Source organism: Petaurus breviceps, unplaced genomic scaffold (assembly GCF_028583685.1).
Source record: "Petaurus breviceps papuanus isolate PSGF00001 unplaced genomic scaffold, PetGlider_PUasm1.0 78, whole genome shotgun sequence".
Taxonomy (NCBI): domain Eukaryota; kingdom Metazoa; phylum Chordata; class Mammalia; order Diprotodontia; family Petauridae; genus Petaurus; species Petaurus breviceps.
In genome coordinates, this window is record NW_027186502.1 from 4,772,846 (window position 1) to 4,797,327 (window position 24,482).

General features: G+C 37.9%; 1 pseudogene; it reads left to right on the plus strand.

Moving 5' to 3' along the window:
* Positions 1-471: 471 nt before the first annotated feature.
* LOC138175580 (triosephosphate isomerase pseudogene) lies at positions 472-1,466 on the plus strand (annotated as a pseudogene).
* Positions 1,467-24,482: the final 23,016 nt, after the last annotated feature.

Consider the following 24,482-nt stretch of genomic DNA (forward strand, 5'->3'; position numbering starts at 1 on the left):
TGATGTTTTCAGCCATATTGTCAAATGCTTTCACAGGGAGGACAAATGTGGCATCAAGGTCAGCTACTGCACTGATGTTAGGGGAAAGGAGAATGATAATGAAAGAAATTTTCATGATATAGAAAGCAAAATATGTCAATAAAAATTTATTTAAAAAAAGAATGTGGGAGCCCAGATTCTTTCTAAACCTCAAATTTCTTCTCCTACTATGTGACTCTGGAGGTGTGACTCTCCTTTGGCCCACACCTCCATTCCTTCCCTTACTCAGAGAATAAATAGTCCCTGAAGCACTGTTGAGGTTTAGGGGCACTGGAACCCTGAAATAGTGACATTCAGGTCCTGCCCTAATGAATTCAACCAAAGCTTTCTTTTATTCAAAGAAAAACAAAGTTCATTGAAAATTTGCCATATTGGGTGCTGTACTGGTGATCTTCAATCTCCTCTGGAGTCACTGCCTGTTACTGATGAGCCATGGCATCGCAGAAGTTCTTTGTCGGGGGCAATTGGAAGATGAATGGGTCAAGAAGTGTCTGGGGGAGCTCATCACTACGATCAACGGGGCCAAGGTGCCCGCCAACACCGAAGTGGTATGTGGAACCCCTGTTATCTACCTTGACTTTGTTCATCAGAAATTGGATGCAAAAATTGGTGTAGCTGCTCAGAACTGCTACAAAGTGGCCAAGGGTGCATTTACTGGGGAGATCAGCCCTGCCATGATTAAGGACTGTGGGGCCAACTGGGTGATCCTAGGACATTCTGAAAGGAGACATATCTTTGGGGAGTCAGATGAGCTCATTGGGCAGAAGGTAGCCCATGCTTTGTCAGAAGGCCTAGGAGTGATTGCCTGTATTGGTGAGAAGCTGGATGAAAGGGAAGTTGGAATCACTAAGAAGGTTGTTTTTGACCAGACCAAGGCCATTGCAGATAACGTGAAGGACTGGTGCAAAGTCGTCCTAGCCTATGAACCAGTCTGGGCTATTGGTACTGGCAAGACAGCCACGCCCCAGCAGGCCCAGGAGGTACATGAGAAGCTTCGGTGCTGGCTTAAGACCCACGTCTCAGAATCTGTATCACAATCTACCAGGATCATTTATGGAGGCTCTGTGACTGGGGCCAACTGTAAGGATCTGGCCTTCCAGCCTGATGTGGATGGCTTCCTGGTGGGTGGAGCTTCCCTTAAGTCTGAATTCCTGGACATCATCCAAGCCAAAAACTGAGCCCTTCATGTGGCCCTCTGACTCCCTTACATGCCGAGCTGGGACAAGGCCACACAAGTCTGGTTTACCCCTCCCCCTCCCATGTGATTGTGATGCTGATTCCCCTCCCCCCACAGTCCAATTCACGATACACCTTCCTCTGTGTAGATCATGTGCCCCAGTTCTCAGCTCCCCAGCCCTTCCTCCAATGGACCAGGCCTTTCTCCATTTATTGTAAATTTGAAGGAAGGGAAAAAAAAAAAAAGAAAATTTGCCATATTGGTCAGGCTCTTAAGGAATCTCAGCATTGGCTAACTCTTAAGGAATCTTTAGTTAATGTAAGTGGGGCAGATTGAATCTGAGCACCTTATTGAAGATGAGATGGATCTTATATATAGAAAGACTATGGGAGGGATCTAGTGTTAGCCAAGTAGTCTGAGGTGATTGGAAGAGAGGTCTAGGGAGGATCTTGATGGGAGTGGGCAGTAGAATGGGGTGACTAGATGTTGGAAGCCAGGAACTGAGAGAATGGGGTTTTAGATAGGATCAAGGGTGGAAAGTAGCTAAAAGCTATCTGAAGATGACAGACAAGGGAGGGCTGGGCTAGGTTCAGGGTAACAGAGAATTGGGCATAGCCATAATGAAAGGCTTATAGCCTCACGCAAACATCAGATCAAGTAGGGAAATTCAAGGCGAGTTCAAGGTGGGGTTTTCCAGGGCCCAGAGACAAATGGGATCCAAATTCTTTTGGGGTAATGGGCAAAGGTCTTGGCTTGGTTCCATACCCTGTCAGCACCTCATTTTAAGCAACATTTGACTGGTTTTGTAAAAGACTGTGCTTATTTTAGGGCAAAGATAAGAAAAACCTTGTTTCTCTCTTTCTAGAAGTTTATCAAAATGAGTAACAATCATCCAATCTACATTTGTATGTATATTTGTGTATGCCTCAGGATTACAATTTGGAACCCTTCTCTTAAAGAGGAAATCCTAATGTTTTAGGTGGATGTTACATTGCTATTCTTATTTAGCCCTTTGTATGTCAATCAAAGTAATCACTGGTATCTTCCATATTGCTCCCCACAAATTGATAAACAGGTATACATTACAAAGCTGTTATGGTAAATCATAAGCTTTTTGAAATGTGAAACTGAGGAATTAATATGAAAATGAGAAATTAGAGAGAAAAGTCACTATAAAGCATCTGCTAGCAACAGGCATTGGGGAAAAAATGGGGGGGGGAAGGTAAACCTTTTACAGCTTTTCAGTGGTTCTTAAAAGAATGGCTGCAACTACTAGCCTCATTTTTTTGAAATTATCCTTAGATTCTTTTTAATAAGTAGAACACTGAGTGGGAAAAGATCTTGCCCCATCAGCACCCTATTGTTAGGCTGTTTGAAGCATTCATATTCATATTGCTAATATTCCACTCACTCAGTCAATTATTCTCCCTTCTCAGTTTTCATCTTCCTCCTTTGTTAAGGACTCATTCGAAAATTCTTGGAGTAAAAATATCAAAGAAAGAGAAAAAGGACCCATATCTCCAAAAGTATCATAGTAGCTCTTTTGGTGATACAGAAGAATTGGAAACAGAGGGGATAACCATCTGCTGGGGGGATGGTCGAACAAGTTACAGTATATGATTAGGATGGAATACCATTATGGTGTAAATGATGAAGAGAATGGTTTCAGACAAACCTGGGAAGACTAGTATGAACTGATGCAAAGTGAAGTGAGCAGAATCAGAACACTTTGTACAACAATAATAGTATAATAATAAGCAACCTTTAGGACTTCTAAATTGACACAATGATCAATCCATAGGACAAATGATGAAACATGCTCCTTACCTCCAGAAAAAGAGCTTACAGATTTAGAGTAATGACTGAAATGTATCTTTGCCTCTTTTCTTTCTTCTCTCCTTTCTTTTAATAACTGAAAACATTTTTTAAAAAGTTCAATTAAAAACAAATAAACACACAACTCTTGGAATAGCAGTTAATTGCCCTAATCCAGAGCTGATGATAGCCTAAATCTCCCTGGGTGTAAGAAATACATGTGGCCAAAGCATTTCACATCTTTGTAGATTCAGGGTCTTACTACCTTTTCTTTCTTTAGTAGCATCATAAAATTTGTTATGAGGTTTAGTGTTTGTGAGGGACAAGTCACTCCACTACTGGGCTGGGTTGGTTCCTTGTAGATAATAGGTAGGTGGCTCTGATAGCTAGAGACACAGTGGATTGAGTGCTGGGCCTGAAATCAGGATTACCCCACTTCATATCTGTCCTCAGATACTTATCAGCTGTGAGACCGTGATCAAGCCACTTAACCTTTATTGACCACAGTTTTTTCAGCTATAAAATGGAGATAATAATAGAACATACCTCCTAGAAGTGTTGTGAGAGTAAAATGAGATAATATTTCATAAAAGCAATTAATATAGTGTCTGGCACATAGTAGACTCCATATAAATGTTTATTCTTTCCCCACTGTCCTATCCACTACTAGGCTAGGTCAAGCAGATCATTAAGCTATGAAGCTGACTCCTTACCAGGTTTACCTGGGTTGGCCACACAATTCATTTTGCTGCTAGATTGAGTGGGGGGGAGGGGAGCATATTGCCCAAACACAGGGCTATAGACGCCTAGGCTATGGATGACTGGACTACTTTGCCAATAGATTCCTCTGGGCAGATTGAGGTGTTGGGCAGATTTCCGGGCAGATTGAGGTGCTGGGATCCCTGGACTTAATGTTTGTAAGGACAGCTGTGATGCTCACTAACTTCATTCAACCTTTGGCTAAGATGAATGTTAATATGCTCTTTAAAAAAATTGAATTGGTTTATTTATTTACTTTTAATTTGCATCATTCAATTCCACAGTCCCTTAAGTTTCAAATTTTCTCCCCCCTCCCCCCCCCACTATGATGGTGGCATGCATTTGAATAGAGAATCTACAAATGCCTTCACATTAATCATTAGTCAGGTTGTAAAGAAGGATTATAACTGATGGAATGATCAGTGGGAAAGAGGAAACAAAACAAAACAAGAAAAAGAAACACAGCAAGTAGTTTGTTTCAATCTTCATTCAGACTCTGCATCTCTTTCTCTGGATGTGGATATCTCTTTCGATCATGAGTCTTTTGGAGTTGTCTTATAACCTTACATTGCTGAGAGGAATCCAGTCTATAGAAATTAGATGTCACACATATGTTGTGTCTGTGATTGTGTACAGCTTTCTCCTGGTTCTGCTCTTCTCACTCAGCATCAGTTTATATAAGTCTCTCCAGGTTATTATGAAGTCCGTCTGCATCTCATTTCTTATAGCATAGTAGTATTTCATTACATCCATATACCACAACTTGTTCAGCCATTTCTCAATTGATGGGCATCCCCTTGATTTCCAATTCTTTGCCACCACAAAAAGAGCTGCTATAAATATTTTTGTACATATGGGTCCTCCTCCCACTTCTCTGATCTCTTTGGGATATAACACTAGAAGTGGTATTGCTGGGTCAAAGGGTATGCACTTATTTATAGCCACTTGAGCATAGTTCCAGATTGCTCTCCAGAATGGCTGGATCAGTTCACAACTCCACCAACAATGCATTAATGTTCCAATTTTCCCACATATTCTCCAGCATTTATCATTTTCCTGTTTTGTCATCTTAGCCAATCTGACCAGTGAGATGTGGTACCTCAGAGTTGTTTTGATTTGCATTTCTCTAATCACTAGTGATTTGGAACATTTTTTCATATGCTTACAGATATCTTTAATTTCATCTTCTGAAAACTGCCTGTTCATATCCTTTGACCATTTATCAATTGGGGAGTGGCTTGTATTATTATAGAATTGACTCAATTCTTTGTATATTTTAGAAATGAGGCCTTTATCAAAAACATTGGTTGTAAAAATTCTTTCCCAATTTTCCACTTCCCTCTTAATCTTGCTAACATTGGCTTTATTTGTACAGGAGCTTTTCAATTTAATGTAATCAAAATTATCCATTTTGCATTTTATAATGCTCTCTAACTCTTGTTTCATCATGAAGTCTTTCCCTCTATCTTTAGTTATGACAGGTAAACTATCCCTTGCTCTCCCACATTGCTTACGGTATCAGCCTTTATACTGAGATCATGCACTCATTTCAACTTTATTTTGGTGCAGGGTGTTACATATTGGTCTATGACCAATTCCTGCCATGCTATGTTCCAGTTTTCCTAGCAGTTTTTGTCAAATAGTGCATTCTTATCACCAAATAGTCATTGGCTGCTGAGTCTCGTGTACCCAATCTATTCCATTGGTTCACTAATCTATTCCTCAGCAAGTATCAAGTAGTTTTGATGACTGCTGCTTTATAATACAGATTAAAATCTGGTATGGATAGGCCATCTTCCCAAGCATTTCTTTTTGTTAACTGCCTAGATATTCTGGACCTTTTGTTCTTCCAAATGAATTTTGCTACTATTTTTTCTAGCTTGACAAAGTAATTTTTTGGTAGATTGATTGGTATGGCACTAAATATGTAATTTAAAATAGGTAAAATTATAATTTTTATTATATTAGCTTGATCTAGCCATGAGCAATTGATGTTTTTCTAATTAGTTAGATCTGACTTTATTTTTGTGAAAAGTGTTTTGTAATTATGTTCATATAAGTCCTGGGTTTGTTTTGGCAGGTCGATTCCCAAATATATAATAATATCTACAGTAACTTTAAATGGGATTTCTCTTTCTATCTCTCACTGTTGGATTTCCTTAGAAATATATAGGAATGCTGAGGACTTATGTGGATTTATTTTATACCCTGCAAGTTTGCCAAATTTGTTTATTATCTCAAGTAGTTTTTTACTTGATTCTCTAGGATTCTCTAAGTATATCATTATATCATCTGCAAAGAGTGATAACTTAGTATCTTCCTTGCCTAATTTGATTCCTTCAATTTCTTTTTCTTCTCTTATTGCTACTGCTAACATTTCTAGTACCAAATTGAATAAGAGGGGTTACAGTGGACATCCTTGTTTCACCCCAAATCTTACTGGAAATGCTTCTAGCTTATCCCCGTTACATATAATACTTGCTGATCATTTTAGATAGATGCTACTTATTATTTTAAGGAAGACTCCATTTACTCCTATGCTTTCTAGTGTTTTTAATAGGAATGGGTGTTGTATTTTGTCAAAAGCCTTTTCTGTACCTATTGAAATAATCATATGGTTTCTGCTAGTTTTGTTGTTGATGTGATCAATTATACTGATAGTTTTCCTGATATTGAATCATTCTTGCATTCCTTTGTTATGGGAATGGGAATCTGAAGATCTTCCCTGCCCCTTGGCCCTTTGATAGGCTTAAGTGACTCTGAGAACCTTCCCTGATTTGAAAATATACTCTGTCCCCTAATAGGCTGAGTGTGGTCACATGGAGCCTGTGGTGGGAGGCTTGTTTTTCAGGAATGCTCACACCTTGTTACTTTGTGATTGGGCAGTGGATCAACAGGGTTGTGACATTCTCTGACCCAGGAGAAGGCTATATATACCCTGATCTGAAGTTTTGCTTTGGGGCTCACTTTGGGAAGAGTTGTGTGATTTGACCAGATGAGACTCTGGGCAGCCTTTGAGCCCCCCGGCTTTGAAAATTCAGATGTTGGTGCTTCCCTCTTTGGTAACTGACTAGGTATGGATGTAATGGTCAGACAGCTGGAAGCCTATCTGCTGATCTGTTTCTCTGTATTTTTTTGTCTGCCTGTAACTTCTGTTTGTATTCTATGAAGTTTGGGGTGCTGAATTTTTCCCCCTGAACCAGGTAAATGATATATGTTTGATTAAAGCAAGATCATTAACTGATTTTGAATTGCTTTCCTTTAGAAAAACAGATCTAAGAACCTGTGCTAGCAGCCATTCTGGGTATGCTAGTGTGTTTGTTGCTACATCCTGGAATAAATCCCCTTGATCAAAGTGCATTATTCTTGTAATGAGTTGCTGTCGTCTTTTTGCTAATATTTTATTTAGAATTTTTGCATATATATTCATAAGGGAAATTGTCTGTAATTTTCTTTCTCTGTTTTGTCTCTTCCTAATTTAGGTATCAGTACCATATTTGTGTCATAAAAAGAATTTGGTAGGACTCCTCCAATTTTCCTAAATAGTTTGTAAAGTATTGGAGTCAATTGTTCTTTAAATATTTGGTATAATTTGCTAGTAAAGCCATCTGGCCCTGGAGATTTTTTCCTAGGGAGTTCAATGATGGCTTGTTCAATTTCTGTTTCTGAGATGGGGTTATTTAAGTAGTTTACTTCCTCTTCGGTTAGTCAGGGCAACTCATATTTTTGTAAATATTCATCCATTTCACTAAGATTTCAAATTTATGTGCATACAATTGTGCAAAATAATTCCTAATTATCATTTTAGCTTCCTTTTCAATGGAGGTAGATTGACCCTTTTCATTTCTGATGCTCATAATTTGGTTTTCTTCTTTCTTTTTTTTTATCATATTGACTAAAGGTTCATCAATTTTATTGGTTTTTTTCATAATATCAGCTCTTAGTTTTATTTACTAATTCAATAGTTTTCTTAAATTCAATTTTATTAATCTCTCCTTTGGTTTTCATTATTTCTAATTTAGTATTTAATTGGGGATTTTCAATTTGTTCTTTTTCTAGCTTTTTCAGTTGCATGCCCAATTTATTGACCTCCATTTTCTCTATTTTACTTATGTATGCATCCAAGAATATAAACCTTACCCTAAGAACTGCTTTTGCTGTATCCCGAAAGTTTTGGTATGTTGTCTCATTATTGTCATTCTCTTGAATGAAGTAACTTATTGTTTCTATAATTTCTTATTTGACCCACTCATTCTTTGGGATTAAGTTATTTAGTTTCCAATTAGTTTTTACTCTATCCTTCCATGGCCCTTTATTACATATAAATTTTATTGCATCATAATCTGAGAAGGATGCATTTAATATTTCTGCCTTTCTGCACTGAATTGTCAGGTTTTTATGCTCTAGTACCTGGTCAATTTTTGTATATGTGCCATGTACTGCTGAGAAGAAGGTATATTCCTTTTTATCCCCATTCAATTTTCTCCAGAGGTCTACTGTATCTATATTCTCTAAGATTCTATTTACCTCCTTAACTTCCTTCTTGTTTATTTTGAGGTTAAATTTATCAAACTCAGAGAGGGGGAGATTAAAGTCCCCCACTAGTATTGTTTTGCTACCTATTTCTTCTTCTAACATCCTTAACTTTTCCTTTAGGAATCTGGATGCTGTACAGCTTGATGCATAAATGTTTAGTAATGATATTGCTTCATTTTCCATGGTGACTTTTAGCAGGATATAGTTTCCTTCCTTATCACTTTTAATTAGATCTATTTTTGATTTTTCTTTGTCTGAGATAAGGATTGCTATCCCTGCTTTTATTTCTTTAGCTGAGGCATGATATATTTTACTCTAGCCTTTTACCTTTACCCTGTGTGTATTCCCCTGTTTCAGATGTGTTTCTTGTAAATAGTATATTGTAGGATTATGATTTTTAATCCATTCTGCTATCTGCCTCTCTTTTATGGGAGAGTTCATCCCATTCACATTCACAGTTATGATTACTATCTGTCTCTTTCCCTCCATCCTATTCCTTCCCTTGTTTATGGTTTTATTTTTCCCCTTTCTGCCTTCCCCTCCTTAAGAGTTTTCCTTTTGATCACATCCTCCCTCAGTATTCCCTTCTTATCAACCCTCCTCCCTTTTCCTACCCTTCCCCCTTACTACTTCTTCCCTCCCTTTTAAACCTTCCCCTTTTTGTAGCCCTTCCCCCCTCCTGCTGCCTGTAGGATATGATAGATTTTTATATTTAATGTAGTATATTATTTCTTCTTCAAACCAAGATCTATTCTCATGCAATGCTCCTCTCCCTCCCTTCTTTCCCTCTATTATGATAAGTTTTATGTCTCTTCTCAATAGAGTCCTATACTTAACTGATATATGTTATTCCCTCCTTGCACTAGAGCCAATGAGGGAAAAGCTCATATAATGCTCATCTCCCTTCCTTCTTTCCCTTTACTATAATGTTTTTATGCCTCTTGTGTGGCATAATTTACCCTTTTCTCCTTCCTTTTTTCCTCTTCTTCCATTGCAGTCCCTTTGCAGCCCTTAATAAGATTTTTATCATCATTTTGTGTAATTTATACTCATGTCCTCTACTTATCTACATCCCTTTTAGATGTCACCATAGGTATAGAATTCTCAGAATTAACAGGTATCAGTTTCCCATATAGGGATATAAATAGTTTGCTCTTATTGAATAAACATTTATGTGTGTGTGTGTGTGTGTGTGTGTGCATGCGTATGTGTGTGTGTGTATGTTTTCCCTATTTACCTTTCTATGTCTCTCTTGAGTCTTGTAGTTGGAGGTTGAATTTTCCATTGAGTCTAGCTTTTTCATCAGGAACGTCTGGAAGTCTGTTATATTATTGAATGACCATCTCCTTGCCTGGAAGATTATGCTCAGTTTTGCTGGATAGGTGATCCTTGGTTGTAACCTAAGCTCTTTTGCCTTGTGAAAAATCATATTCCAGTTCCTCTGATGGCAGTGCAGAAGCTGCCAGATCCTGTGCTATCCTCACTGTGCTTCCACGATATTTGAATTGTTTCTCCCTGGCTACTTGTAGTATTTTTCCTTTACCTGATAGTTCTGAAATTTGGCCACAACATTTAGTGGACTTTTCGATTTGGGATCTCTTTCAGGAGGTATCCAGTGGATTCTCTCAGTTTCTATTTTACCCTCAGGTTCTAGGATCTCAGAGCAGTTTTCCTTGATGAGCTCTTGGAAGATGTTGTCCAGGCTCACTTTTTCATCATGATTTTCTGGTAGACCAATAATTCTCAGATTATCTCTCCTGGATCTGTTTTCCAAGTCAGTTATTTTTCTATTGAGATATTTTACCCCTTTCTCTAATTTTTCATTCTTGATGTTTTGTTTGACTGATTCTTGTTGCCTTATAGAGTCATTAGCTTCAATTTGGCTGATTCTAATTCTTAGTGAATTATTTTCCTCAGTTAGTTTTTGAAGGTCCTTTTCCATATGTTCAGATTTCATTTTTGGTTCACACATTTTTCTTTTTAAGGAGCTGTTTTCTTCATTGTAATATTTTTCTAATTTCACAATTTTGATTTTAAAAGAATTATTCATTTTGTCTTCTATCTCTCTAATTTGGTTTTCAAAGTTCTTTTTGAGCTCATCTAAGAATGCTTTCTGTTCATGAGACCAGTTCATATTCCCTGTTGAGGCTTCAGCTGTGGGTGTGGAGTCAATACTGTCTTCTGAATTTGGTTCCTCCCTCTAACAATAATAGGATTCTAGAGTCTTTGTCTTTGCAATCTGTTTTTACCATTTTGAGGTAGGGCCTTAGCCACATCCTTCCTCTAGGGTTTCCAAGCATTTACTGTCTAAAATTTTGCTCTGGGGTAAGTTACTATGTTTTCAGGGTCAGGGTCAGGGTCAGGATTGGAGCAGCCGGGGTTCATTCTGCCATCCTGGTCCCTGCAAGTTCAGATAGGAGCTTTTAAAATTTTTAGGCTATGGGTTGGTAGTCCCAGGAGTAGCTGTTGCTATTGTTGGGGGCCCTGCATTTGTCTCTTACCCTACTCCATCAGATCCCAGCACTACAGTGATAGGCCTGGGAGTGGCCTTTGTGGTTGGTGGATCAACTTGCTGCCAAGTTCACCAGGCCTCATCTGGGTCTCTGTACACCGCCCCCCAAGTAGTCCTCCAGAGCTCTCTAAAATACTCTTTTCAGTAAGGGTAATGATGGCCTCAGATTCACAGAAGTTTCTCCTCCTTGACTATGCTCTGAGATTTATTACATCTAGCCTCTCCTGTTCTACAATCCTTTTGGTTTCATTGGTCATAGGATTGTAGATTAGAGCTAGAAGGAACTTTAGAAATCATTGCATCCAATCCCTTAATTTTACAGATGAGGAAACTGAGGCACAGAGAGGTTAATTAATTTTCCCAGAGTCACATATCTAGTAAGTGTCTGAGGCAGGACTTGAGCTCAGCTCTTCCTAACTCTAATTTTTATACTCTACCCACAATGCCATTTCCTATTTCTATCCCCAAGTGAAAGACAGCACCTTTATTTATGTAGAATTACACTGGGAGTTACACTTTCTAAATTCCTTTTGGATCTTAATATCTATGTCCCTTAAGACCTTAACTCTTACTAAAGTCTAAATGGGTTACACGCTTACAGAGGAACAATTGAAACTAAAATATTTGTTAACAAGATGATGAAAGGAGGAATAGACAAGGCCTTTCATCATACTAAAAATGAATAGAAATATTACCTTGTATTAGAGGTATATAGAGAACACAAAGGAAGAATATGCAAGTCCATACCTAATAAAAGAGAGTAGATGAGATTTCAGAATAGAGAGAAAAAGAAATAAAGGAGGGTGAAATCAATGAACACATCTCAGAAATGAATGTCAAAAATAAATTGCTATTCAAGTTGAGAAGGAATATGAGTGGGAGAAGAGGGAGGAAAGGAAAATTGTTATTTAAGTTAGAAGAAGGAAGAGGAATGAGTCCAACAGAGACCACACTCACTCCAGTCAGTGTTTGTCTGTTGTGGGAGACCTAGGGAAACTGCCCTAATGGGAGCTGCATGATGACATCACCAGAAAATGTGGGCATCCCAACAATGACTAAGTCATGCACAGCCCCTCTACTGTATTCCTCAATTGCAAGTCTTCTCTTTTATACATTTTTACCTTTGTGATATACACTCCATGTTGTAATACTAATGGGACTTAAAGATCTTCCATGCCCTTTGTACTGGCAAGCTAACAGGTACTTGTAATGTAATGCCAAGGAAAGGCAACTTCCCAAGGTTCAAACTAGCAGCATAGGTGCTCTCCATTGTATTCAGTGACAAACCAAGAACAGAGAAGATCAAAATATGACATCATTCCAAATACAGCATTTACTAAGTGTGATTAAATAATCTCCAAGTACTACCCCACCCCAGGACCTTCCAATCATTCAATCAAGTACAAAGTCCCTGTTCTAAATACTACTCCACCCCTAGGCTATACCTTCATTTAGTCCACCACAAAGCCCCTCTTCTCAAATGGAGATTAGTTTCCAAACATAAGTAAAGTACATTCATTTGTTGAACCATAGAACACAAAAAGGTCAAAAGTTCCCCACCCCTGGATCACAATTGAATCTACCCTAGAGTTACATCAAGTTTAAGCACAGCACTTAATACCCAAATGGAGGTCTTTTCTTCATCTTGACAAGAGGCAAGTTCTCAGCAATCTTAGTTCCTGGGGAGACAAGACTTAGCAAGGCCACAAGATACATTGCCAGTCTCTTCATTAATTCATCCTCTGTCTGCAGAACAGTCCTAGAACCCCTGAAAACATCAGCAAAACACTCTCCCAGGATTTCTGTAAACATACAACAAGAAAATCCTTCTTCAGGGCTTCTGAACCAACAGAAAGGTTCCCAGACCCCTGCAACAACAGCACTGTCCTTCACCAGTGGACAGCATTCACTCTCTGTCTGCAGGATAGTCTCAGGAGCTCTTAGCCAACAGCCAGGTTCCAGGACTTCTTCAACAGGACTGTCTTTCACCAGTGGACAAATCTGGCAAAACAACATCCAAACAGACAGACAAAGTACCAGCAAAACAGCCATGTCTCCTCAGTCCTTGGCAGCTCCGGGGGCAGGTCTCAAAAGTCCAGGGCGATTCAAAGTGGCCCTCCTCAATCCTCTCAGTCTCTCTCTGCCTCCACGAGGGTGCTGCTTCCAAAAAGTTCTTCTGCTTCTCTTGTCTCTCCAAATCTACATCACCAGCTCCTCCCAGTTCAGGACTTTCTTTTCACATCAACAAGTCCATCCCACAGGTGGGATTAACAAGCTCTGGGTTTTAACACAATCAGTTTGAAAACCAAGCCAATACAGGGGAATCTTTAATTGCCATTACTATCACAGTACTTAGCACTTAGTTTCAAGTTCATAATTGTGTCAAGTGTTTTATTTATTGCATTGGTGTTACACCTGTATATATGTTCACTTCCACACATGCTCTGATTCTGTGTTTCCTTTGTATCTCTACTCTTCCCAATGGCGGGACGTACATTTGTGGAGGAATGTTCCCCAAATTTATAGGGAAATGTTTCATTGCTACTTTTCTTACTAAATGTCATCAAATACTTTTATTTAAACTAATTTTGTTCTCTGGTTGACTAGTAAAGGTAAATATATTGATTGGGTCTTGGATGCTAAGGTTTTGAGTGGATAAGTATTCAGTGGTATGCTGGTAAATGTTTAACTATCACTTCTCAAAAAAAATGTATGATGCACTTTTAAATTTAAGCTGTATTAGGAACATTTTCTCCATCATCTTCTTAAGGTTAAACAATTAGGAAACAAATCAAGACCTGATTTGTAGTATTTGCCAATTTCTGAGGTTTAAATGCTCACATTGAAAATTTAGTAATTGATTCTTACAAGTCAGTTCAAGCTGGCTCCAGTATACCCCTATAACATGGCATAACTGAAATCTCTGGTAGTTATGTCTAGGAGATTCATGTTAGAAGTGAGGGTGCCCTAGGTGTTATATTTTGTTACAAGGGGTTCAATGTGGGCATTGAGAGATATGCTGGCAATGACTAGCTTAAAAAAATATTGATAAAACATTAAAAAAAAGACAAACAAACCTAGGGATATTATATGACTTTAAATTAGAAGTTTGAAATTCCAGCCAAAGCCAATGCAATTTTAGACAGAACTGAGAGAAGTATAGTGTTTAGTACTTGGGGAATTAATTGGAGATGTTTAGTTTGGAGATGAGATGATCTAGAAGAGAAATGATAGTTATATTCAGGTATTTGAAGGGCTGTCCCATGGAAGAGGGTTTGGATTTGTTCAGCTACAGAACAGAGGGCAGATATAAGATCACTGAGGGGAAATTGATAAGATGCAAATTTAGGCTTGATCTAAGGGAAACACTTTGCAAGAACTAGAGGTATCCTAAGGCAGAATCTTTGCCTCAGGAGATCCCTCCCTCAATGAAGTTTTTTCAAGCAAAGGTTCGATAACCACTTGTTTAGTATGTTTCAGAGGGATTCTTTTGGGACTATTGATTGGACTAGTCATCATTTGATTTGTCATACTTTTCCATTTAGACATTCTGTGATTTTGTGGATTGACATCCCTCAGACTTAGCTTTTCCCATGTTCCTGAGGACACTTTTAAAAAGCTATGGAGGTGGAGGTAGTTCACAGTTTGGTTCTGTGAAATGAAAATGAAATCAAGTTTGCTTTTTCATGTGCCTTATTTCTCTTTCACTTGTTTCCTCACCAACTGGCGAGTGGCCAACTTTATCAGAGCTAAAACATCAGACAGCTAGAGGAGAGCTTCTCAGTTGATAAATATTTGATTTACAAGGTATTGAGAAGTTTAAAGAAATGGAAGGGGTTTTTGCCTAATGGGAGTTGTGTTTAATATAGTGAGGGAGATAACCAATAATCAGGCCTGTTTTTCTTTCTCGTGGCCTAACTTTATCAGCCTTGTTACACTCCAGATTGTATTGAGCTCAGCTGACAACTAAGTAAAACCAAGGAGGACTGGGACATACTGCACCCTTCTTCTCTACAACCTGTGATAAATATTGTATGGCTGAGCTGTACTGGGAAAAAATGATTGATCCTTCTTAGTGATATAGATATGTTTCTGTATTTGCTATATGCAGAATGTATGGTTGTGAGAGAATGGGGGGAAAGGGGAGGAGTGAGAGAGATGTATTAGAATTTCCAATAGCAATGTGAAGGGTATGCTAGAAATATTAGAACGTTCAGGGTGAATTTTATTCCTAATTTGGGAGGGGGGCTTTATTGAGTAAACTACTTTTAACCTTCTCATCACAGATGTTACAAGGAAAATGTAGAAAAGTTAAAAAGAGGCAGTTGCAATAGAGGTTGGGGCCCTTATGAAACAGGTAAAGTGCACATGTTCCATATGTTTTAGGTTAGTGGTAACTTCAAATACTCTGTCCAAAATTAAAAAAAAATCTTAGAAATTCCTACATTTTGGCAAATGGAAATGAAATATATTGAGTCAATAAGTATAAAATAAAGATACAAATAAGCCAGATAAAAATACAAAACCACAAAAGACTGAAAAATCACCGAATGATGAAATATTGCAATTACCAAAAAGAAAAAAGTCCACATTCTATGAGAACATGTGGTAGCTGTGGTAGGTGTTGTGGGCAATTTGATGATTATATTTGGTTGGTTCCTTTCATTAGTCACAAAATTCTAAAGGTGAGGCAACATGGCAAAATTGATTAGCTATGTGTCCTGATTCAGGATTTATATAATTTGATCACAAGCAATTACAATACAAATATTCATTTCATCATCACATGCAGAAAGAATTCTCGTGAAAAACAGAACATCAAAAAGGGGTAAAGGAAGCAAAAAGATATACTATATATACTAAATATCTAGTTCTATGGCAGTATAAGAGTCAATGGAGGTGGTAAAGTTTGGACTATAGATAGGACATGGAGAATCTGCATGGAATGTAGAAGATGAAACAAGACAGAGTTGATCATGGAATCTGAAAGACCTGAGTTCAAATCACACCTCTGCCATATTTGTTTTTCAGTCATGTCCAACTCTTTGTGACCCCATTTGGGGTTTTCTTGGCCGAGATATTGGAGTGGTTTTCCATTTCCTTTTTTTTTCCTTTTTGGAGGGGGGGGCAGGACAGTTGGGGTTAAGTGACTTGCCCAGGGTCACATGGCTAGTAAGTGTTAAGTGTCTGAGGCCTCATTTGAACTCAAGTCCTCCTGACTCCAGGGCTGGTGCTCTATTCATTGCGCCACCTAGCCGCCCCCCATTTCCTTCTCCAACTCATTTTATAAATGAAAAAACTGAGGCAAACCGTTATAACCTTGAGTAAATAACTAAAACTCTTAATACCCAAACCCACTTACTCATGTTGTTTTGTAAAGAGTTGCCTTTGGTGTAAACAGGATAGAAAAGTTTGGAGTCAAAAGCTCTGATTCCAGTGTTAGCTCTGCTACTTAGCAGCCATGTGACCTTTAATTATGAAGATAATGGGAAGTGGACCTGGGATTTAATCAATGGAGGGAACATTTAACAGAGGAGATGCCCTCTACCAATGCAGTCTAGCACTTTCTCTGCACTTTATCATTTTAGAGAGTTACCTCAAAAGCTATTATGTGTCAAAGGGGGGACTTGCACTCACATCTTTTTATTCCAAGGTCAGTTCTCTACCCACAATGTCCCACTTCTTGTAGGTGAATAATAGCAATAGCTCACATTTCTATAGAGAGTTCTGGTTGATAAAGTGCTTTCCTCTAAAATAACCCTGTGAAGTATGTAAGCTCCACAAGGACAGAGATTGTTTTGTTTTTGCCTTGATGAAGTAAATGTTTGATTGAACTGAAATATATAGAGCAAATATAATCATCTCTATGGTACAAATCGGTATTAGTGACTTGCTCAGTCCTGCAATTAATAGTGCTGAAGCTGGACCCAAACCTTAATCTACTGATTAGAAATCCAGGACTATTCCTAATTCCTACTTAATTTCTCTGAGCTTCAATTTTCTCATACATTTGCTGTTCAGTTGTTTCAGCCACGTCTGACTTTTTGTGACCCCATTTAGTTGTTTCTTGGCAAAAAAAATACTGGAGTGATTTGTCATTTTCTTCTTCAACTCATTTTATAGACTAAGAAACTGAGGGAAACAGGTTTAAGTTACTTGCCCAGGGTCACACAGCTAGTAAGTGTCTGAGACCAGATTTGAATTCATGAAGATGACTCTTCCTGACTCCAGGCCCAGCACTCTATCCACTGTGCCACCTAGCTGCCCCTTCCTCATACATAAAAGAGTGATAAAATAATACCTACTCTCTCCTCTTTAAAATATTATCATAAAACATATATGAAGTAATATATGCATGAAAATGATTTGTAAATATTAACTGTTATGTAAATATGAGTGCCACAGGCTGGGAACATGACCTATGACTCCATAGAGAATGTGAACTACTTTGAGTAAGTGTAAATAGCAAAAGAAACTCCAATTTCCCCATGGGAGAATTTACACTCGATCCTGCCCCATATCTGGCACTATGTCTTTTTTGCTCTGTTTCTTTATAATACCTGGCTTGACCTAGGGTTGGTGTGAGGATCATATCACTTTGTCCTGCTGCCACCCAGAACTGACCTCTTGTGAATAAATTCCCCAGATTAGCCATAATAGAACCTATTAATGAACAAGCTGGCATGGGTTCCTCTTTCTTTGGTTTCTCAGAATTCTCTTAGAGGGTATGTCCCCCTGTAACTGGCATAATCAGGGTGAAATAGAACCTGCCTTCTTACATTTGGTGTAGTTGGTAGGATTGTGTGTGTTCCCCCAAATATTGTGCCCTTACATGTGTTATCATTGGTTGTTTGTTCCATGTTTTGTCTCGTCTCTCAATTAGGTTGTAAACAGTGACAGCAGAGGCTGCCTTCTTCTTTTCTCTGGTATCTACAGTGAGTTTTAAAACAGTGCTGAGTGCTTGGAAGTGCCAAATAAATACACGAAAGAAAAGACATTTATTTAGTACTTAAAGCTTACTAGGTTCAAAATGCTATGTAAAGCCTTGGGGAACCAAAGAGAAAACGTGGGACAAATCTGTCTCCCTTCCAAGAGCTTACATTTTGGGGAATTTTTTTTTTTGGGGGGGGGATGCAAGAGTAACTTTTCTTCTGCTCAATCCTGGGCAGTTTATGGAAGGACAACCCTACGTACTATATACTGGAACCTCCAGAGGCATTTTTGAAAGTTAGACTGAAGTCATGGACATGGAGACCATCATGTTCCTTGACCTCTTGAGTTCTCAATTCTAGTGACAGCTGAGAGCAGTTACCCTGGGTACGATGGTTTCCCCCTCCACGTATGTCTCTGATGTCTCTCTGAGATGTCATGAAAATAGACTGATTTAAAGAGGTATGCAGCATTGTACTCAGCATTTTCTCAACCAATCAAGAGTCACATCTCTTTCCACATTAATAGCACACAGCATGGACAGAAGCAGTGTTATATAGGAGTGTAATGAAAAACAAAATACATGTGAGGTGACGTGTGTATATGTTGAGGGAAAGTGGGTGAGATGATCAGGAAAGATTGAGGCAGGTGTGTGGAAAGCATGTAATGCCATGCCTGTGATATTGCTGGGCTGCTCTCTGATAGTTTTTGCTATTCTCTGCTAGACAATCTCCGCCTGAAGCTGCTCTGTTGGTCCTCTGCTGATGTCTGGCTGTTTCCAGGGAAAGACAGCTCTACAGGATACCTTCTTGTAGCCTCTGACCTCAGTTGTAGTCCTTAGCTATGTCAATATCTCTTTATGAGTTGGTGTTGCCATGTTTTTCAGTTTTAAACCTATGTGCTTTCCACCAGTTTTTCTAGAAAACAGCCACTAGACTAGAAACTAGTTTTTGGTGAGGGAGGGTATATTTCCCAGTAATTTTCTTTAAGAAGTAATCTATATGCTCCTTTCAAAGCCTTGACAAAAACAGACCTCAATTCCAGAAGTAATTTTTTTTTTTTTTACCTCAGGTTGCATTTAAAACAAAGACTTTCCTGGAGCCTAGTATCCATAGGCTTAGCTTATTTTTAAAATAATATTTCCGGGTCATTGATGTTTGGATCTCTACTAGAGACTACCTTCTATCTTTGGGTAGAAATTCTTTATACCAGTGGCCATTCTATTCCTGGAAATTCACTTTTTGGGAGCTCTGTCACAAAAATCCCACAGAACTAGGTGGGTCTAATTACTCATAGTTGCTTTTTGGGGGCACATCAGATTGTGTGTTTCCTACATGGATAAATCTAATCCATGCCAAGGGGACAAGGATTTTGTTCAAAAAGTAAAGAAACATTTATTAATTGCTTACTCTGTGCCAGGTTCTGTGCTAAAGGTTAGGGATGCAAAGAAAGGCAAACTGTGCTCTTAAGAGGCTCATAGTCTAATGGGAAACAACATGTAAACAATGATCTCTAAACAATACATATACAAGATAAATATAATCTCAGAGGTAAGGCACTAAAATTAAGAGGGATCAGAAAAGTTTTCTTGAAAAAGGTAGGATTTTAGTTTAGATTTGAGGGAAGTCAGGGAAGTCAGAAAACAGAAATGAAAAGAGGATTCTAGGCATGGGGAACAGCTGGTGAAAACTCCCAGATTCTGGAGATGGAGATATTCCTAGTTTTTCATATTTAAAATGACAGCAAAGTCTAGTCAGTTGATGAAGTAACCCTTATAAGAGTATTATAAGCCTGTCTCATATCTGTACTAACCATATTAGTGGTGAAAATAGCTTTCATGAAATTACATGTGATACCTGCCTTTGAGGAACAATGATGCTGACTTGGGTTCTTCTGAGTGATCATTAAGAGCTTTCTGATGTAACCAGTTACCAAGACAACGTGGGAAATAAAGCAGCAGTGCCCTGACACCTGAGGAAACTTTGTCTAATGGTTTAGTGTATGTAATGCCAAGCAAAGGCAACTTACCAAGGTTCAAAATACCAGCATAGGTGCTCTCCATTTTATTCAGTGACAAATTAAGAACAGAGAAAATAAAAATATAACATCATTCAAAATATAGCATTTACCAAGTGTAATTCAATAATATCCAAGTACTACCCCACCCCTGGACATTACATTCATTTAATCAATCACAAAGTCCCTGTTCTAAATACTACTCCACCCCTAGGCTGTACATTCATTTAGTCCATCACAAAGCCCCTCTTTTCAAATGGAGATTAGTTTCCAATAATAAGTAAAGTACATTCATTTGTTCAATCAAAGAGCACAAAAAAAGTCAAAAGTTCCCTACCCTTGGATCACAATCGAATCTACCCCAGAGTTACAACAAGCTTAAGCACAGCATTTAATACCCAAAGAGAGGTCTTTTCTTCATCTTGACAGGAGGCAAGTTCTCAGCAATATTTGTTCCTGGGGAGACAAAGCTTAGCAAGGCCACAAGATACATTGCCAGTGTCTTCATTAATTCATTCTCTGTCTCTGCAGCAACAGGACTGTCCTTCACCAGTGGACAGAATTTACTCTCTGTCTACAGAACAGTCTCAGGAGCTCTGAACCAACAGTAAAGTTCCAAAACCTCTGCAACAACAGGACTGTCTTTCACCAGTGGACAAATCTGGCAAAACAACATCAAAACAGACAGACAAAGTACCAGCATAACAGCCATGTCCCCTCTGTCCTTGGTAGCTCTGGGTGGCAGCTCTCAAAAGTCCTGGGCAATTCAAACTGGCCCTCAGCAGTCCTCTCAGTCTCTCTCTGCCTCCAAGATGCTGCTTCCAAAAAGTTCTTCTAATTCTTTCTTTTCTTGTGTCTCTCTAAATTTATGTCACCAGCTCCTCCCAGTTCAGCCCTCTCTTTTCACGTCAACAAGTCCATCCCACAAGTGGGATTCACAACCTCTAGGTTTTAACACAATCAAACCAAAAACCAAGCCAATACAGGGGGATCTTTAAATTCCATTACTATTACAGTGTTGTGGGAATTAGTACTGTCTGCTTTGTGAAGGTAGTCAAATGCTGCCAAGTAACCAAACATCTCAGAAACAGTGATAGTCTTATTGTCACCTCTTTCCATTTCATAAAGATCTCTTCAGAAAAGAAAGAGAGCCAGAGATGACTGTCTGTGTATGTCTCCAAAACACCTAATTGTTTTCATGTTAGTATCTTTCTTCAGACTGAAGTACTTGAAGACAGAATCCATTTTTGCCTTTATTATATATCCAGTACTTACTACAATGCACTCCTGGCATACTAAGTTTTTAAGTTTTTTTTTCAATTGACAAAAATTTACTTAATTTCTCTTCCCCCTTTAGCCTCCCCAGTTAAAAAGGAAAATACAAAACCTTCATCAAACTATGTATAGTCAAGCAAAACAAAGTCTGCATCAGCCATGTTAAAAGAATTATGTCTTAATTTTCACTCTGGAAAATCAGGAGGTGGGTAGCACTTTTTAGAATGGGTTGTGGTTGGTCATTGTGTTGATCAGAGTTCCCAAGTCTTTCGAAGTTGTTTATTTTTGCAATATTGTTGTTCCTGTAAATTAGTAACTTTGTTCTGCTCACCTCACTCTGTATCGGTTCATATTAGTCTTTCCAGGTTTCTCTGAAACCATTCATTTTTTCATTTCTAACAGAACAATTGTATTTTATCACCTTTATATGCCATAACTTGTTCAGCCCCTCCTCAATTCTTTCCTACTATAAAAAGAGCAGACACACACACGTCTCTGTGTGTACATATATGTATATTATATCTTATATCTTTTAGCTTGAGTTTATTTTGTTTAGGACTGATCTTTCCCTTAGTCTACCCTCCCTTTTATTTCCTGCTCATCCTTCTCTTTCTCTCTTGTTTCCCAGTTGAATGAAATGGTTTCCTGTATCCAACCTTCTCTGTGGGTATTTTATGCCTTTGGCTAGTTCAACTGAGAGTAAGGATTAAGTGTCATCCCTACCCATTCCTCTTTGTATAGACCTCTACTTGTATACTTTAAGTATATGAGACAATTTTTTTTCTATCCTTCATCTACCCTTTTCCTCCCTGGTCCATTCGACTTCTACTTTTTTCCATTCTTCTTATAAGATCATCAAAACAGAATAGAACCCTCTCTGTGACTTCTGAGAAGGTTTTGAGGGAATATCATCTCCTATATTAGAATGTAAATGGTTTGTCCCTTTTTAGTCCCTTATTATTATTTGCTCATGTTTACCTTTTTATGTTTCTCTTGTTTCCTGTGATTGTATTTCAAAGGTTCCATGTAGGTCTGTTTTTTTTCATTAGGAATTCAGGAAAGTTCCATTTTTTATTTGTAGGATTATATCCAATTTTAATGGTAAGTTATTTTTTGTCTTCTGAAAAACTGTATTCCAAACTCTCTATTCCTTCATAGTGCTGACCCTTAAATCATATGTGATCCTGACTGTGCCTTGCTGGTATTTGAATTCTTTCTTTCTGGCTGCTTGCAATATTTTTTCTTTGACATAGAAACTCTGGATTTTGGGTGTAATGTTCCTAGCCTTAGGAGTTCTCATTTTTCTTCCAAAAGAAGACTGAAGGGCTCCTTTTATTTCCTTTTGTCTCCTCTCTGGTTCTAAGAAACCTATTGAATTTTCTTTTGGGATTTTTTGAAACAGGATGCTTAGGCAATTTTTTTTTGGTAAGGCTTTTAGGTAACTATTGAGTCTTAAGTTATTTCTCTTTGATTTGTTTTCCAGGTCAGATTTGCTGTTGGTGGTGGTGGTTCTTTTTGTTGTTATTGTCATGAGTTACTTTACATTTTTTTCTATTTTTCAGCCTTTTGACTTTATTTTAATTCTTGTTATCTCATGGATTCACTATCTTCTATTTAATCTATTCTAATTTTTAGGTGGTTTGTTGTTTGTGTAAGGTTTTGTACTTGTGTTATCAATCTGCTAATTCCCTTTCCAATTTTTTCTTCCATTGTTCTCATTTGTTTTCCAATGTTTTTCTCTAGTGTTCTCACATAATTTATAAAAACATTTAACTTTAAAACAATATACCTTTTTACTTTATCTCTTCCCCAGGAATTCTAATTGAACTTGTGCCCAATCTACATTGCTTTTCTTGTAGATGTCTTGAAGTAATTTCTTCCTTCTGGGTTGTGTCTTGATTGTTCTTGACACCAGCATTTTATGATGGTATTCTTTTTGCTTGTTTGTTTGTATAAATGTTACTGGGAAGCAGGCTTCAAAACAATAAAAGGAAAATATTCTTAACAATTAGAGCTGTCAGCTGGGGAAATGAATTCCCCAGAAGTAGAGCTCTTCAGATGGAGGCTAGGGGGCCATTTGTTATAGATGTTATAAAGAAAATCAATGTTCCTTGGAAGGAGGGGACTAGATGATCCGCAAGGTACTTTATACTCTGAGATTCTATAATAATTCTATTACTTGAGTAATAAAATCTAACTAATCTGTCACACAGATAATTTGATAAGCATGATCATGCATTACATAGGCACCATAAGTAGAACCTAATTAATAAACTTATGATAGCCAAGTTCCCAACTCATTTAGGGTATGGATGGATCAAAATTCTGCTGAGTGACTTTGTAGACGTCTCTTAATCTCCTTTGGCATTAGTTTTCTCATTTGTGAAATTAAGGAGTTAAGCTAGACAAGTTCTAATGTCTCCGCTGAAAAAAAAAATAGAGATGCTGATCTCTAATTATAGAATATCAAATATTAGCTAGAGGACAGTGGAAGAAGATATTCAGAAAAAGGGAGACTTCCTTACCATGCCTTAAATCATTCCAGTAGCTGATAATCTAGTCTGTTTATTGGAAATTACAACTTGTCACAGTTCATAGTTGTTTGAATTGTACTTCTTACATTTCATATAAGAGAACTCGACCTCAGGTCACATTTATTTGTTTATTTACTTTAAAAAATAAAATGACAATTCTCAGGCAAGATTTTACTTAAATGAAATCCTCATCCATAAGGAGACTACAAATAGAACCCCAGTTTATGAATGTGTTGATAGCTTTTTAAAGCAGTAGGCACTAATTATTCATTGGGGTGACCTAGGCATATTTAGAGGGATGAGTAGCCAGCCTGGGTGGGTTCAGCCTTTTATCATTAACTCATCCAGCTCTCTTCAGGCTATGACACCTTGTTTTAATCTACCTTTGCAATGCAAAATTAAAGGCCAATTACCCAGCAGCCAAATACAAGAGAGCTCTAAAGGATAACTGGAGAGTGATATAAAAGGTTTACTAATCAGTATACCTAATTGTAAAGAGGAGTAAATAATTTTTATGAGTGTCTGAACTATAATTAAATACAAATAATCAACTTGGAGATTTCCATCATTTTTGTAGTGTGTTCTCTGAGGCAGTGAAAGTTTTCCCTGGAGGGAATGGAATATAGTTTCAGGTAAATTAAACCCATATGAAAAAAAAAGGGCATAATACAAACCAGGAAATTGGGGATGTAAAGTCTCCTGGGAAGTAGCTGAAAGAATTCCTGAGATCAAGAAGAGGTAGCAGGAGCTTTAGAGGATTAAAGAAGAGGCAAATTAAATAAAGGAGAAAGATTTAATAAACAGGAAACAGAGGAGTAGAATGGGAGGGAGGGCATACAAGAAGAGATCATATCACTAATATCCAAGGAGCCAGTAAAAAGTTATCAGT